The sequence below is a fragment of the Callorhinus ursinus genome, unplaced genomic scaffold (genome assembly GCF_003265705.2).
Source record: "Callorhinus ursinus isolate GAN/ISIS: 27379988/994484 unplaced genomic scaffold, GSC_fseal_2.0 scaffold14, whole genome shotgun sequence".
Taxonomy (NCBI): Eukaryota; Metazoa; Chordata; class Mammalia; order Carnivora; family Otariidae; genus Callorhinus; species Callorhinus ursinus.
In genome coordinates, this window is record NW_027397076.1 from 5,245,742 (window position 1) to 5,262,822 (window position 17,081).

General features: G+C 41.8%; 1 pseudogene; it reads right to left on the bottom strand.

Moving 5' to 3' along the window:
- Positions 1 to 266: 266 nt before the first annotated feature.
- LOC112832043 (small ribosomal subunit protein uS15-like) lies at positions 267 to 685 on the bottom strand (annotated as a pseudogene).
- Between the last annotated feature and the right edge of the window lie 16,396 nt (positions 686 to 17,081).

Sequence of the window (17,081 nt, forward strand, 5' to 3'; positions counted from 1 at the left end):
TTTACAGGGAAGACAGACTGAGAAACTAAATTCTTACTCACCGTCTTATATGGCCTGTGCACAGAATACTTCATCTCACTTCTTTCAGGGAAAAGATCTGTAAGTCAAGCTAAACTTTTTACTGCTTTGGTTCCCTCCTGGGAAAGTTTGATTGTCAGTGGCCAACATATTGAGTGTTATGGTTAAGAATTGTAATCACTTCAATATAGGTCTTTTTTTTTTCTAGTTAGACTTAATGACTTTATTGCTTGAGGACATAGACAAATTTATGCAACCAGGGCAGAGGCTGTGGATGACTTGTATTTCCAGTTGGAGGGGAGGACTCTTTGGTCTTATAATACCAAGTCAACGGCTAATACAGCTCTCGATCAGCATCAGTCAGATTTAGCATCCTTTCTGTTCCTCTCGAGATGCTTTCAAACAGCAACAACTTTCTTAATCCAATGGTAGAGATCCTCAGGAAGAGAGGGAGCAAGTCTTTTGGACTTAAGAATCCTCAAGATTTGATTGCCTGTCACAGAACATACTTGTGCCACACCATGTGAGTCGCTCAGAATCACATCCGTTTGTGAGGGAGTCAGGCCCTTCTTGGCCAGTTTGTAGATCTGCTTCTTCATGTCATCAGATGGTGGTAAGGTAGAGCCCCCGGCGGCAGGCCCTCCCCGGGTGCGTGCAGGCGACCCATGAAGGCACCGGTCAGGGGGCTAAAAACCATTCTGATTCAGGTCGTAATGAAATAAGCTGCATCAGCCCCAAATGTAACATTCTTCAGCATTCCTCGGTACTAATATTCCACTGCCACTAGCCCAAAAGCAAGAATCTCCTACTGCTTAGATTATCACTTTGGGATACTAGCTCTCACACATTTTTCCTCTTTCTCATCCTCCTCCATGACATTGTCTTGGCCCAACACCCTGCCATTAGCCATTTATAGATGAAAGCAACTCAACAGGCATGTAGACCAAATCTCAGGACAGAAAGTCCTGCAGGTTGGAATTCAGGGAGACACACGTGATTCTCAGCTTGGGTCCTCCATCAGAGCAGCATGCAAGGCCAGGTCAGCATGCAGCTTGCCAGGGTCGAATCTGGAAATATGGACTCAGAAAGTTAGGTACTGGGCCCAGGAATCTCAATTTTAGCCAGTGCCCCAAGTGATTTTGCTGCTCCCCATAGGAGACCCAGTACAGAGAAGATAATTTTGAACAAAGTACTTAGATTCTATAGGCTGAGGTCTGGTGCTGTCTGGGTTATTTTGAGGAAGTCACACCACCTTAATCTGCTTTCATTTTCTCCCTGTTGAACAAAGGATTACATTACAATGATCTCTGAGGTCTCTTCTCTGAATTTTTGTGATACTATAAATTAACACAGGGATCAGGCCTTTATGGAAACTCTCCATGTTACTTCCTAGCTATCCAGTTGCTTCTGTCATTTAATGCAAGAACATTTTTTTTAAAGATTTTATTCATTTATTTGACAGAGAGAGACATAGAGAGGGAACACAAGCAGGGGGAGTGGGAGAGGGAGAAGCAGGCCTCCCGCTGAGCGGGGAGCCCGAGGCGGGGCTCGAACCCAGGACCCCGGGATCATGACCTGAGCCTAAGGCAGACGCTTAACGACTGAGCTACTCAGGCGCCCAGTGCAGGAACATTCTTTATAGGCTTTCCCGGGAAGCAAAGAATCAAGGTCCTTTGCTTTGGGTATCTCCAAGTGTTATTTTCAGGGCCAGGCCAGGCTAGACCACAGCCTTGCCCCAGAGGGCTGATCAGTAATTCTCAGTGGGCCTCCCAGCCATGGATGTCTCCCTGAACTAACACCTCTCCTCAGGCCTCAGCTGGTCAGTTGGGTACGTTCCAGTTATCAACTTCTCCAACCAGGTTACTCTAACCATCTAATCACGCTTTGACAGATGGAAGTTGTTTCACAGACATTGACCCCCACCCTGGTCCTCACTAGAGGAAGCCCAATTTTATTCAGGGCAGCTGAGAATATTTGAGTTCCCAGTTTACTTTGCAGCTGGGATGGTCATATGACACGGTTCTGTCCAATGAGATACAGGCAAAAGTCCCCAGGGGCACCGTCCCTTCCTCAATAAAAAGGCAAATGCCTTTGCCTCTTTCTTCTTCATTGCCCATGCCCTACCCTTCCCTTTTTTGGCTTAGAATTTGGATGTGGGGCCTTGAGATGCAGCAATCATATTGCAACCCCAAGATGAGAGGTATGAAGATAAAGGCTTATGTGGAAGGAAAATAGGATGATGGGAAATGCTGGGCCCCTGATGGTGTTTCTGAGCCACTGCCCCAGTCCTGCACTCGTTCCCCCTGCACACGAGACAAATCAACTTCTGGGCTTAAGCTACCCAATGGAGTTTCCTGTTGCTTGTAGAAAGCACTAAAATGCACGTGTTAGCAGGCCAATGCAGTCCCTCACCTTCATTGAAGTGCCATGGCTGTTAGTCACCCGTTTCCCTAAAAAGCTTCTTTTTCTTTTTTTCCACCCTTTTTCCCAAAGACTCTTCACAACTTCACATTTTTAACTTGGGAGACCATGCCTCCCCTAGTCCAAGAAGTCTGTCCTGCCTCTTCCTGTCATTAATAGTTTCAAGATGTAAAGATGGCTAAATCCAAGATGCCTACTTAAAGACTACTTTATTATAAAACAAATTATAATTTAATTCACAGTAAATTGAAAAAGTTGACAGATAACCTCAAGACTGTCACTCTCCTAGCAGTCATTAATTCATTTATTTATTCATTCACTTGGCAAATGCTTGTTGCATATATACTATCTGCAGGCTGATATACTAAGCACTGAAGGATATTCAAAGAGAATAAAATCTACCTTCTCCCCTGGAGCTGGGGAATAAAAGATGTACAAGCCTGAAACAGCTATGTAATAATGCAAAGAAAGCTGGTGACCAAGTGGTAAAAGAGAGGTTTTGCTGAAAATTTATTATCATTTTAGAGAGGATGGAAATTGGTTGGAACAATTTTCTAGACGATTTTTTTTCTAAATAAAATGCTTGCTTCAGCGAATCAAACTGTTTTGACAATTTTTTCCCAAGGGAAAATAGTCTATTTTGGATCAAGGGGGATTATTTATAAAAAAAGAGAAAGAGTCAGAAAGTATTTCTAGAAGAAAGCAAATGTTTCCAAGTCCAGCCCTTAGTTCCAAATATCTCCTTTTAATTTTTCCCGAGAGACCCATTAAACCGTCAAGGAAATATGAAATATAAAAATGATTCCAGATCATTCCTGTGAACTAGAATTCCACAAGGGTGATGCAGATGATTTTCTTAAGCTCCCTGTTTGTGTACGGACGACAAACCCGCACCTCAGAGTCCATAATCACACCATGTGCAGACTGGTGTTTCCTCTACCGGATCCCCCTGGTGTGAGTTTGGTGCCTCCTCAAACCTGGAGTGGCAGAAAATCTTTTGATTTAAATTATGAAGAGATCATGTATGTGAAGTCATGTTAAAAGCAGAGAAATTAACATATTTGTGTAAGAGGGTAATGCAAGCTGGTGCAGCCACTCTGGAAAACAGCATGGAGGTTCCTCAGGAACTTAAAAATAGAGCTACCCTCTGACCCAGCAATTGCACTCCTGGATATTTACCCCAAAGATACAGATGTAGTGAAACAAAGGGGCACCTGCACCCCAACGTTTGTAGCAGCAATGTCCACAATAGCCAAACTGTGGAAGGAACCGAGATGCCCTTCAATAGATGAATGGATAAAGAAGATGTGGTTCATATATGTGATGGAATACTATTCAGCCATCAAAAAGGATGAATACCAGAGACGATGGACTCTGAAAAACAAACTGAGGGTTCTAGAGGGGAGGGGGGTGGGGGGATGGGTTAGCCTGGTGATGGGTATTAAAGAGGGCACATTCTGCGTGGAACACTGGGTGTTATGCACAAACAATGAATCATGGAACACTACATCAAAAACTAATGATGTAATGTATGATGATTAAATAACAATAAAAAAATTTTTAAAAAAAGGATGAATACCTACCATTTACATTGACATGGATGGAACTGGAGGGTATTATGCTAAGTGAAATAAGTCAATCAGAGAAAGACAATTATCATTGTGTATTTTTCTCACTGAATAAGAAGTCCAAAGTTCAGAGATGAGACAGGGGCTCCACAACACAACTAAATGACTGAGCCCTTTCTGTTTCCTTCCTAAGATGGCATGCTGACTTTCCTTTTCAAGCCATAAGAGAGTCGCTACACCTCTAGGATTATGTCAGCCATACAGGCGGGAAGAATGAGGAAGAGTTTCTCCTTTCAAGGATTCGTCTCCTATTTCGGATGGATTCTCCCCCTACCTCCCCCATCAGCCAATTTGCCCTGACATCTCTCTATCCATAACAAGCCTACCTTTAGACCAACTCCTGGCCAGAGGGGCAGAGATTTCTATGACGATTTTGACCAATTATTATTCATATCCTGTGACTAGAATAAGATACAGATAGGGCCACCTGAGGTCAGGAGAGATATTGACAATATCTAAACAGATCCATGTTGCATTAGCAGGGAGGAAGGAAAGGATGGCTATTGACAGGCAGTAAAATTAGTGGAACTGTAGCACAGAGAGGTTAAGTGATGAGACAAGATTCCAATCCAGGCAGCCCAGCCTGGAAGCCTGTTCTCCTAACCAAATAAACAGGAACAGCAGGCCCAGTGGCCAATAAGCCAAACTGAGTTAATGATTGCGTAGGCCTTGTTATTTTAGAAGACTGATAGAAATGGGAACATAAAGAGGTAGACATATCAGAATCTCCTGAAGGGCTTTTTCTAAACAATAGCTCTCCCCATCCATCCTGCTGTGACCTCCAAGGACATGTGGCCCACGGCCAACCCCCATTGGACTCCGTGTGTTTGTGAGCCTCTGTTCCCAATGGCTATGTAGAATTAGGGGGAAAGGTTGAAAACCACTGTGATAAGGCATATCCAAACTGTACATATGTTCAGTTTTATGCCTTTTAATTGATTTTGAGGGACTTGGCTTTTGTTTTTTTTTCGTTTTGTATTCCAATATTTCTTTTACAAAATTCTGAATCCTTCTTGAATTAAGTGAGAACAGGGAATCTGTTTAAATTTAAAGAAGCAAATTCTGAATATTAATCACTTGAAGTTATTTTTTGGAAAAAAGATAAAGAAGAAAAAAAATAAATCTGTTTCTGCACTAAAGATTAAGTTGTGATTTAGTCCGTGTAATTCATTTCCACAAATATTTACCGTGTGCCACACTGTACTATGTACAAAAAGTTGTGATTTAGTCCGTGTAATTCATTTCCACAAATATTTACTGTGTGCCACACTGTACTATGTACAAAAATGAGTAGTTCAGCAAAAAAAAAAAAAAAAAACCTTCAGGGAAGTCTGAAAACCCCTAAAATTTATTGCAAAACTTCAAGATACTTACTTAAATGATACGTACATTTAGAAACAGGTCTTTTAAACCTTCAGTGGATTCTCAAGTATATCAGCAGGTGTTTACAAGACAAAAAGTTGATTCTCCGATCAGAGTGGCCCATGCCCATAGGAGGGGCAGGGGTGGCCACAGTGGTTTTTAGGTGGCAAAGAGATGCATCTCAAGGTGGTGGCATTATTTTGTTTCTAGGAGGAATTTTACCAGGGAGGAAGGGAAATACCAGCCAGTGGACAGGAAAGAGAAGATGGTTCAGCCCCCCGGGAAAAGCTTGGCAGGAGTTCTAGTCACAGGAGTCATGAGTTAGCTCTGCCTATTAGACCAGACACACCGTGTGAGTGAAAAAGGAAGGCTGGAGGCAGTCGCTCCTGTGGTACCAGGTTCAAGAAATACCCATCCTGGGGAGCAACAGAAATTCCAATTCCTGCTTGTCGTGCAAATGGGGGCGTTTTATGTGCTTGACTAGCATTGACTCAGAATCCGAGTCTATAGGTTGGAAATCTAGGTCAAGTGTACCCTTGGCATTCATGGTTTTTTGGCGGTGATTAGCTTGCAGTGTGGAGAGATACACAGAAAATCAAATTATTCTATTACAAATAATGGCTGTATTTCCCTGGTAAGAGAAGAGATCAGATAGGCATGCAGAGAAATTTGGGGTGGAAGGCATAGGTATTGATGAACTTGGCTTTGTCAGTGAAGACTTCTTGCAGGCACTGAACCCAGCAGGTTTATGAAACTATTCAATCATCAGAGACAGCAGTGAAGCAAAGACAAGACTGTCAGCAGAGGGCAGTAGTTAAGGCAACCCAAGTATGGTAATCCCCAGCAGGTACCCGAGCAAGACCGCCTAGGTTCAAATCCTTACTCTGCCACCTACTGGCAGTTTGACCTTAGGCAAGTTATTTAACTACTCTGAACCTCAGCTCCTTGCTTGTAAAATGAGCTAAGGACGATAATAGTCCTTATAGTCCTTAGCTCATAGAATTGTTGTGATGGTTAAATGGGTTAATCATTGGACAGAGCTGAGCACCATGTCCAATGCAGAGTAAAAGTTGAAAACCATCACGGAGTCAGGGCTGAGAGCCACCAGAAGGCCAAGGAGGTCAGTGGATTTAGGGATCTGGTGAATTAATTAATGGGTCATATGGCCCAAAGTAGAAAGGGAAGAAAATAAAAATGAGGCCTTGGGTGGGGGGGGAGACAGGCTTGAAGGATAAGGGGGAATAAAGAGGGAAAGATAAAGGGAGCCTAAGGAAGGGGTAGACCGATATGATGCTTTGGTAAGAGGGAAATTTCAGAACTTTAATTTCCAGAGATGGCACATTGGGAGAAACGGCAGTGCAAAGGAAAGGGGGCAAGTAGAGGTGGCCAAATGGATTGAATAGAAATATTATTGGAGCATAATTGCTGGGGGTCCGGATCTGGGAGGACAGGGATGGTAGATGACTAATCTAAGGGTTGTCGAAGGTCCCAGAGACAGTAAAGGCAGGAAAACCAAAAGTCAGATGCCGAGGTTCTGTGGTCCAGCTTGCTTTTCCCACACACACACACACACACACACACGCCCTCTGTCCTTCCCCCATTTCTCAGGCACCCAAGCATCACACATATGGTACGCTCATAGCGTGTGGGCTTTGGAGTCAGGCTCCATCAGTCCCGACTCTGCCTGCCATTTACTTGCTGCTAACACTAATTTCTTCACATCCCTTTTTTCTCGCTTGTGAAATGGGATTCAGAAAATCTGCCTCATAGAATTCAAGGAATTAAATGAAATAATTTGTGGGAAGCACTTAGCACACAGTTAGGGCTGAGAAAGCAGGCTTTAGCATCCAGGCACTGGTCTGATGCCCTTAGCCAGTGATTCTCCTAATGAACACTCACAAACTCACAGTGCACTGACATAGACAAGGTAACTCTGAGACCATGATAATATCAAGTGAGACAAAACAAGGTTTTCTGTGCAGCCCACAAAATTCCAGACATCCCCCTCTCTCTGCAAAAGTGAATGACCACTACTTTAACATTACAGCCTTTCCTGACTCAGGTCTGTCCTCCCTAGAGGTAAGATTTATTGAGATGCCCAGTCTTGAGATTGCCCTTGCTTTCTGACGGCACCCAGTCTAGATGGACCCTTGCTTCATTAGAGCCTCCCCCAAATTACCCAACGAATGCCCAAATTCTGTAAGTTTTTTCGAACACCCTCTTACTGAGATGCTGCATGGTTCCCCATGGTGTGTGCGCTCCATAGCTGCAATGAGCAATAAACCCAGCCTGTTCAACCTTGGATGTGTTCCAGAGGTCTGAACAAGTTCCTCAGGATGAAGGACATTGACAGTGCTCAATGATGGTTATTATTTGGGGAGTTAAATTCTTCTCCTCTGTGGAGGTTGGAACATGCTCACAAAATATAAACATTGTATTTTTCCTTCCTGTTAAGGTGGAAAATCTGAGATATTCCTAGCTGTGTGGTTCTGAAAGTCTGTGATTTTAAATTTGACACTCCCCAAATGAACGGGACTGATTCACTTATTCTACATTATTTCATTTACAATTATGTAAAAAAGCAAACATCTCATTCCTATGCCCATGTGCAGCACTTTAGATTTTTCTGTAATAATACATTTCAGAAGAATGACCAAAGCCACGGGTTCTCCATTAAACTGATGACATTGTGGGTTTGTTTCATGAAAACAAGTTTTGGTGGTATTTTTAATCTCTTCTGGGATCGCTGAGTGCTAACTAAAAAGGAATCTCGAGGTATTACAGAATACTTTTCTCTTTATCTAAGATTCCTACACAGCAACTGCCAGGTTATTATTTGGCTCATAATCACTCGGCTTTTGTTAGTTTAGTACGTCCCAGATCTGAAATGATACAAAGTTTTAGCCTTGTTTATGTAAAGGCCCATTCTTGATCTAAGTACAGTAAGGCCCCACAGGAGTGTGGGGACATATTGGTCCCTTGGAACAGCGAGGAAGCCAGTGACCTTGGCATTATAAAGGGACATCAGAATGGACTGGTGATCTACTGCTACCACTCCCACTTTATTTTTCCTCTCATCATATCCGCTAGAAGATGGTTATGGTTCCTTTTAATTATAAAATTCCAGACCCTTGCTCTCTAACTGGCTGCCATTTTGTTTTTCTTCACCCTAAATATGAAGTAAATTCAGCAAACATTTTCTGAGCACCTACTATATGCAAGGCACAATTTTAGGCACTGTGAAGACTATAAAGATGAAAAAGACATGTCTTCAGTCTAAAAGAGCCAGAAAGTAGGCGGTAGGGTTGGGTGATATGAGGATACAACCGAACAGGTTCACACAGAATGTGAAAAATGAGTCTGTGAACTTCTTCTACACGGAGGTGCCTGGTTAGAAGGAACTTGAGGGAGAGAAGCTGCCCTTTAAGAATTGCCAGATCCTTTTAAAAATGGAAACAGCAAATCATCTTGGTGCAGAGTTTCTCTGTTCTGGGAAGAATTATGTAGGTGGCTTCTCTTGATACTGTAAATGGGATGAAGGTTGGTACCTATTGTCCTGGGGGAGGTCATAACAGGACTGTGATCTGACAAAGGCTATTTGTAGGAGGATCAAAAATATTAAAAGAATATTTAAAGAATATCTGTTAAAGAATACTTTTTAGAAGAAGGTATAATCATGACTCAAATGTAAAACGGACATTTGTCAAAAATTTTATTCAACTCATTAATTAATGAGGGAGCCAGAAGAGGTTGCAATCTGTTCAGAAGAATATTCAAAGTACCACACTTGCGGGGCGCCTGGGTGTCTCAGCCAGTTAAGCTGCCTTCGGCTCAGGTCGTGATCCCGGGGTCCTGGGATCAAGCCCCGTGTTGGGCTCCCTGCTCAGCGGCGAGCTTGCTTCTCCCTCTCCCTCTACAGCTCCCCCAGCTCATGCTCTCTCTCTCTCTCTCTCTCAAGTAAATAAATAAAATCTTAAAAAAAAAAAAAAAACACCAAAGTACCACAGTTGCATAGATCAGTCATGAATGCTTAAGTGAATTTAGAAATAAATGCAACACTGGCTTCTCCTGGTGAAGAGAGGGGAACAATTGTCCTTACAACAGAGAGAATTTGCATACATTGCTATCAGTTGTTGATAAGTTACAGCATTATAAAATCCCTCAAAACAATGAAAGGCACAGAGCTCCCCTAGAATCCGATAATCCTGGGGGGGAAAAAAACGAGCTAGATAACACTGTTTTTCATTAAAGACACTCAGTAGTAATCTTTTGCTTCATTTTTAAGTCTCTGACACTGGGACACTTGGGTGGCTCAGTTGGTTAAGCATCTGCCTTTGGCTCAGGTCCTGGGATCAAAGTCCCACATCGGGTTCTTTGCTCAGCAAGGAGCCTGCTTCTCTCTCTGCCTGCAGCTCCCCCTGTTTGTGCTTGCTCTCTCTCTCTCTCTCTCTGGCAAATAAATAAATAAAATATTTTTTTAAAAAGTCTGTGACAATTTTTCCTACAAACCTCTCCAGGACACTGAGATTGTTCTAATCGATTCTAACTGACAGAGCAAGGCAGCAAGGCGGCTTGGAGGAATCCTCCAGAGGGAAGCGAAAACACAGGCTCAAGAGCAGGGGCTTGGGGGCTCATCCTGGCATGTGGCCGAGGCAGTCCCTCTGCTTCAGACCCCCAAAGCACAGCTCAGATGCTGCAGGAGCTATGACAGAGGACGTGAGTGTAAGTCCTGGACTGGGAATATTGGAGGCCACGAAAGAGGCCCGTGGGGGTACTTGAGCCAGCAAGGGCATCCTCCAGAAGAGGACAAGGACCCAGTGACTGTACCAGGTGGGTTGTCAGTGGACGCACTAGTACTACTGAAAAGTGGACCCCTAGACTTCTAGTCCTTTCAGCTCCGTGAGACATTTGGAAGTAGTCCCCTGCAGTCTGAATGTTTCAGAGGAGGCAGAATTCTGAGAAGCCTCAATGTTTAAAGAGCAAATAGAGAATTGAGGTTGGCAATTTCTTAGATACAAGTTTCAGGGGAGTGACGGGTATGGATGCCGGATTGTAAATGGCTGAGAGGTAAATGGGATATTAAAAAGTAATGGTAATGAGTATAGATAATGTAAGTATAGGAAGCATAGGAAGGTTATAATAATCAGCAGATGCCATTTCTTACCTATTAAAGCAATTGAGACTGGTTATTGTGTAGTAAATTTTTAAAAACTAGATAGAGCATGGATTCATAAAAAATTCATGAATACTTTAGGCATTATTTGAATTTAAAATTTAAAACATATAATTGTATATACAGTCACCAATCAACTGATGCACTATAGCCAGACTTTTACTTGAGTAACAAAGAGGACATTGAAGCACAAAGAGGTTCAGTCATTTGTCCAAGGACTCACCAAGTCAGTAAGTGGCGGTAACAGAATTTCAACACAGAATGTCTTATTCCAAAGCTGGTGCTTTTGACGGCTTCTTTACAATATTCTCTCTTTTGAGAATTTTTGGAGTGAACCAAAGGAGAAAGGAGAGGGTAGCCTCAGAGGTATAACATATATCAATTGTTTTCCCCCTTGAGAATAGCATCTTGATTTTCCTTTGGGATAATACCCCTTCTTTGCGCTCAAGTTCACGTACATCAAACAGGATTCACTTCCTCACCCTCCAAGAGTGAGCATGTGACCCAGAAATGTCTAATGAGAGTACTTTGTCCTGCTAACCACAGTGACTGGCTGAAAGATGGGCACATGACTCGAGTATCGCTAATGAGAGTCAAGCCTAGAATGGTTCCTAGTAATATCAGGAGAATATTTTTCCACCCCTTAATCCTCTACCCCTAGGATCACTAGCTAAGGACCATGAAAGCAACAGACACCACTGCTGCTGGGAAAATCCTGCCTGAACATGAAGCCAAAGGAAAGCAGAACCTAGAGATGAAAAAAAAGAGACCAGTAACTAATTGGTGTTTGAGCTTCTGGATTCAGCCATACCTGAATTCTGCCAGACCAGCTTCTAATGATGTTCAGAGCCCAGTTCCTACCCTCAAGGAGCTAGCTGGTGGTTGAACTCAGATCTCATGGATATGTTAAACTTACATCAACAAAAAGATGTTTAAAATTGTACTCCCTTGCAGTTTTAAACATCTGTGCCTTGACTGTCTCTCTGTCTTTATTTCCCTCACTTTTTTCCTTATGCTTCTCATCATTCCTCCATTACATTTCTGAACCACTACAACTGGCTAATTCGCACTTTTTTTCCTGTTTGTAAATATATATCATGTGTAAGCCTAAGGAAAGACATGCATGTATAAAGATGCAAACATCTTAGCTGTGGAACTTCTTTGCAAATGAAATCTTACCTGCAATTCCAGGATGTAAAATTGTAGCTATTCAGGTTGAAGGTGGCCCAGGGGCCTGAGGAGACTGACTGACAAGTCCTGCTGTGACAATGCTTTTATCTGACAAGTCCTTAGATTTGTAGTATATGATGGTAGGTCTTGACAAAGTACAGGATGGAATTTTGACAAACCTAATGGTTTTTGAAAATTTTGTCAAATCTTGTCATATGTGATGAGGATCCATTAAAATGACAATCTGCACACTCTGCCAGCATCATCATTTCTTTGAAATGAAAAAAGCAGAAAACTCATTACATTAAATGAAAAAAGAAAATGTAGAAAGATATTGTCTGACATCATGTCTCTTTCCCTTTCTCTCTGTTTTAACAATTATGTGCCTTATAAAGTAGAAGATAGATAATGGAACCAACACTGTAATTTCACTGAGCAAGAGTTTCAACAAGACTATTAGAAAATAGAGAAGGGAATATCTATGGAGAGCTCAGGTCATATTTTAAGCCCCTGTGGCTACAGTAGCAGCAGCAACTTGAAAAACAAAATGAACAGCTGTGGTATTTAAGGGCAGACAATTCTAAGCAGTAAATTGGCAAAATCACCACCATCATCACCATAACCACCACCATCATCATCATCATCATCATCACCACCATCACCGTTAACACCATCATCATCATCACTGCCGTCATCACTATCATCATCACCACCATCACTATCATCACCATCACCATTATCATCACCATCACCATCATCACCATTAATACCATCATCATCATCACTACCATCATCACCACCATCACCATCATCATCATCACTACCATCATCATTATCATCATCACGACCATCACGATCATCACCATCATCACCATTACCATTATCACCACCATCACTATCACCACCATCATCACCATTACCATTTTCATCACCATCACCATCATCACCATTAATACCATCATCATCATCACCATCATCATCACCACCATCACCACCATTACCATCATCACCATCATCACCATCATCATAGCCACCATCAATCACCATCATCACCATCACCATTAATACCATCATCATCATCACTACCATCATCACCATCATCATTATCACCATCATCACCACCATCACCACCATCACCAACAGCACCATCATCATCTCACTACCATCATCACCATCATCATCACCATCATCATCACCACCATCAATCACTATCACCATTAATATCACCATCATCATCATCATCACTATTATCATCATCACCATCATCATCACCACCATCACCACCATTACCATCACCATTATCATTACCACCATCACCACCAGCACCAGCACCATCATCACTATCATTAATCACCATGCCACCATCATCATCATCATCACCACCATCATCATCATCTCTAATGTTTTGAGCACTGAGCCTGTGCTAAGTGTGCTGTGTACAATATCTCATTTCATCCTCACCGTGGCCATCTGAGGGAAATACTGCTCTTGTCCACGAGCAATTAAGTGACTTGCTCAAGGTCACATAGCTAGAAAGTGGCAGAGCTGGGATCAGATCTTGAATCAATTTGTATCCAAAGTTTCTCGATGCAACTGAAGCTTGTGAGTAAGCATGGAAATGTGAGGAACCCAATCGTTCCAGTGCAAACCCGCAGCCAATGCTGTAGCACCCTCTCTCATTTGTCCTCTTGCCCTCTTACTTGCTGAAGAAGAATGAGTATATATGTAAAGGTGCACAAGTCTGAGGTTCATGACACCTTACGTGTGGCATTGTTTTGTTCAAAGACTTTGAGCAAAGATTCCCACTTTATTTTCTCATTAGTCCTGTGATTTAAAGCGAGGCACGTTTTTGAACTTGTAGAAATAGCAGTATGGTGGTTGCCAGGGGCTGGGGTGGGGCAAATAGGAAGAGGTTGGTGAAAGGCTACAAACTTTCAATTATAAGACAAATAAGTTCTGGGGATCTAATGCGCAGCATGGTGACTATATTAACAACACTGTATTTTATACTTGAAAGTTACTAAGAGTAGATCTTAAATGTTATTACCCTTTAAAATTGGTAATTATGTGAGGTGATGGAGGTGTTAACTAACCTTATTGTGATAATCATTTCTCCATATATCCGTATATCAAGTCATTACAATATATATCTCAAACTTATACAATGTTACATGTCAATTATAGCTCAATAAAGCTGGAGGGGAAAAAAAAAAGAGAGAGAAGGTTTTATTATACTTACACCTATCCTAAGAAAGAAAAAACGGAGGCACAAAAGATTACAAAGTTTTCCAGGGTCATACAAGGAATCCTTCCTAGTGCAATCTCTCTGTTATAAACTACTGGGTATCGGGCTAGAAAGGACTTTTGGCCTGAGCCCTGATCTTTCTAGTTCCATCTTGTGTAGTCCAGGGTCTAACGGTGACCTTAGGAACGTGATCATAATAGCTAGGATTTGTTGAGCTTTTACTAGGTGCTTTACATACATTATATCATTCATACTTCCTAGCAGCCCTCTAGAGTGGGTAACTCGTATTTCCCCCACTTTAGAAAAGAGGAAATAGAGGTTCAGAGTTGTTAAGAAACTTGCTTAAAATGGCATAGCTAGCTGGAAGTAGAATCAGGATTTGAATTCGGTCCATCTTACTTCTAATCCATTCTCTTAACCTGGTAAAATCAGCCACATCCAATGTACAAAAGGATTATGTTCTAATTTGGTTTTTTTGTTTTGGTTTGGTTTGGTTTTTAGAATTAGAACATGTTTTCTCATAAAAACAATTTCTAAGGGGTAGGGCTCCCGGATCAGCCCACAGAGGCCTATTTATGACTGATTTTGCTTAAATTCTAGCTATTTGTGGGAAAAATTGTAGGAACAAGATGTTTCAATGATGATGATGAAAGTAAATATAAGAGCAAATACAATGAAATAAGGAATGTTTGCTTTTTAACCTTAAATATCCGTGCTGGTGAACTCAAAAATGACTAGAAAAGGTAAAGGAAATACATTTTAAAAAATTAAGATTATGAAAATACTTCCTAACCAATTTCAAGCACTTTAGAGGTGGTTACTGTTGGCTGTTTGTTATGAATTTCCTATTTCTTGGTCCCGATGTATCAGCGTTACTAAACACATGCTTATCAAAAAAGATAAAGATCTTTTTTTCCTTTTTCTTCCTCCCTTCCTTTCTTTCCTTTTATCTTCTTTTCTTTTTTTCAGCTTTGCACTCAACTAGGGAGGCGTGTGATATAAAAGAAAATGCATGAACTCTGAGACCAAATGGATAGGGATTTAAAAAAATCAAAGCAGGGTGCCTGGGTGGCTCAGTTGGTTGAGCGACTGCCTTCGGCTCAGGTCATGATCCTGGAGTCCCAGAATCGAGTCCCGCATCGGGCTCCCTGCTCGGCGGGGAGTCTGCTTCTCCCTCTGACCCTCCCTCCTCTCATGTGCTCTCTCTCGCTCTCTCATTCTCTCTCAAATAAATAAATAAAATCTTAAAAAAAAAAAAAGAACAACTTTCCCTTTAAAAAAAAAAAATCAAAGCAAAGCAGGTAAGAAATCTCAGTCCCAGCTTGGGATTTAAATGAGTTTGTAAGTGAAAAGCATTATACTTTGGGTTTGCTGACCATTTCTCTGAACAGAAAAGAGTGTAAAACCTTGAGTATCATATGTAATAGATAGTTCAAGTAATCGGGTGACTAAGTAAAAAGGCTGAAATTAAGAAAAGTTAAAATTTATCAGGAGACACAGTACATGAAGCCTAAGTAAGGAGAAATTAGCATGTAAACAAAACAAAACAAAATCAACAACTCTCTTACAAGGCTTGAAAGAATCAGTCTATGAACAAAATGATAATACTGAAGAATGATGAAAGGAGACCCATCAAGCCAGTAACTTTCCAAGATGTTCTTTGCTGCAGTCAGGCAGGCTAGGAAGACACTGTGGAAAGCCAACCCGCGACGTTTGCTGCTTGTGGCTCAAACTGCTCTTACCTCAAACCAGAAAGCAAATCTTGGCCCATTGCCTGAAAACATCCAAAAGAGGGGAGCCTGTGTGGCTCTATTAGTTAAGTGACCAACTCTTGATTTTGGCTCAGGTCATGATCTCAGGGTTGTGAGCTTGAGACCCACATTGGGTTCTGAGCTCAGCCAGGAGTCTGCTTGAGATACTGTAAAGCCTTTCTTGACAACAATTGCTAGAAAGTGACATTCTTTTAAAAACTCAATAATTTTCTATTTTTATTGAATAGTTTGTTTCTTTTAGCTTGTGCTCTTGCAAAGTGAGTTTTGTCAGTTGAGACACTGACTGGCTTTAAATGCAAATCAAATTCCCATCCTGGTAGTCTTGAGCCTTCCAAATGCAGGGACTCCCTTTTTTTAATATAAAAATATTTTAACTGCAGCAGGACTTTTCTCAGCATGTCAATAATATAGTAAAAAAAAAAAAAAAAAAACAAGATAAACCCGTAAAATGTCATTATCTTTTGTATGATGGGCAATTTTTAAAAAGATACTTCTTTTTCCATTTGAAAAATAAGCACACAAGTAAATCAACAATTTATATCTGCTTCCTTTCAGAGGTTTTGCAAACAATGAAGATTTTCTCTTTGACAGCATTCTTCTTTCCATAAAAGAACTATTGTCTGGGCAGATTTCATTGTTTAGGAGCAGAATGACCCATGACCAAAAATTGAGAAGAGAACACAGTGGTCTTTCAGGTATCCTGAGAGAAACGGTTCCCTTGGAAACCTGCAACACTCCTCCAGTTTCCTTATGTCTTCTGCTTAGGGGAGGAGGGTCACGCGCCCAGTGGCTGAAAGGCTTGAACTGGGGCTTGCTTCTGGGACTTAACCACAGACTGAGGGCAGAGAGAGCCATGAAGCCATCTGCCAGTCCACGAAAGTTCTCTCGTGGTACTTTTTCAAAAGTTGCTGAAAGCCCTGGGAATAACAATCTAGATCCTGTTTGTATTGTATGGGCTCAATAATGGGGCGACGACCTGGGGCACCTGGGTGGCCTAGTCAGTTAAGCGTTTGACTCTTGAATTTCAGCTCAGGTCGTGATCTTATGGGTCATGAGATGGAACCCCACATCAGGCTCCACGGTCAGCGGGGAATCTGCTGGAGATCGTCTCTCTTCCTCTCCCTCTGCCCCTCCCCCAACTCTCTCTCAGATAAATAAATAAATAAATCTTAAAAAAAAAAAAAATGGAGAGGCACCTGGGTGGCTCAGTTGTTGAGTGACTGGCTCTTGATTTCTGCTCGGGTCATGATTTCAGGGTCCTGAGATCAGGCCCCACGACAGGCCCCGCACTC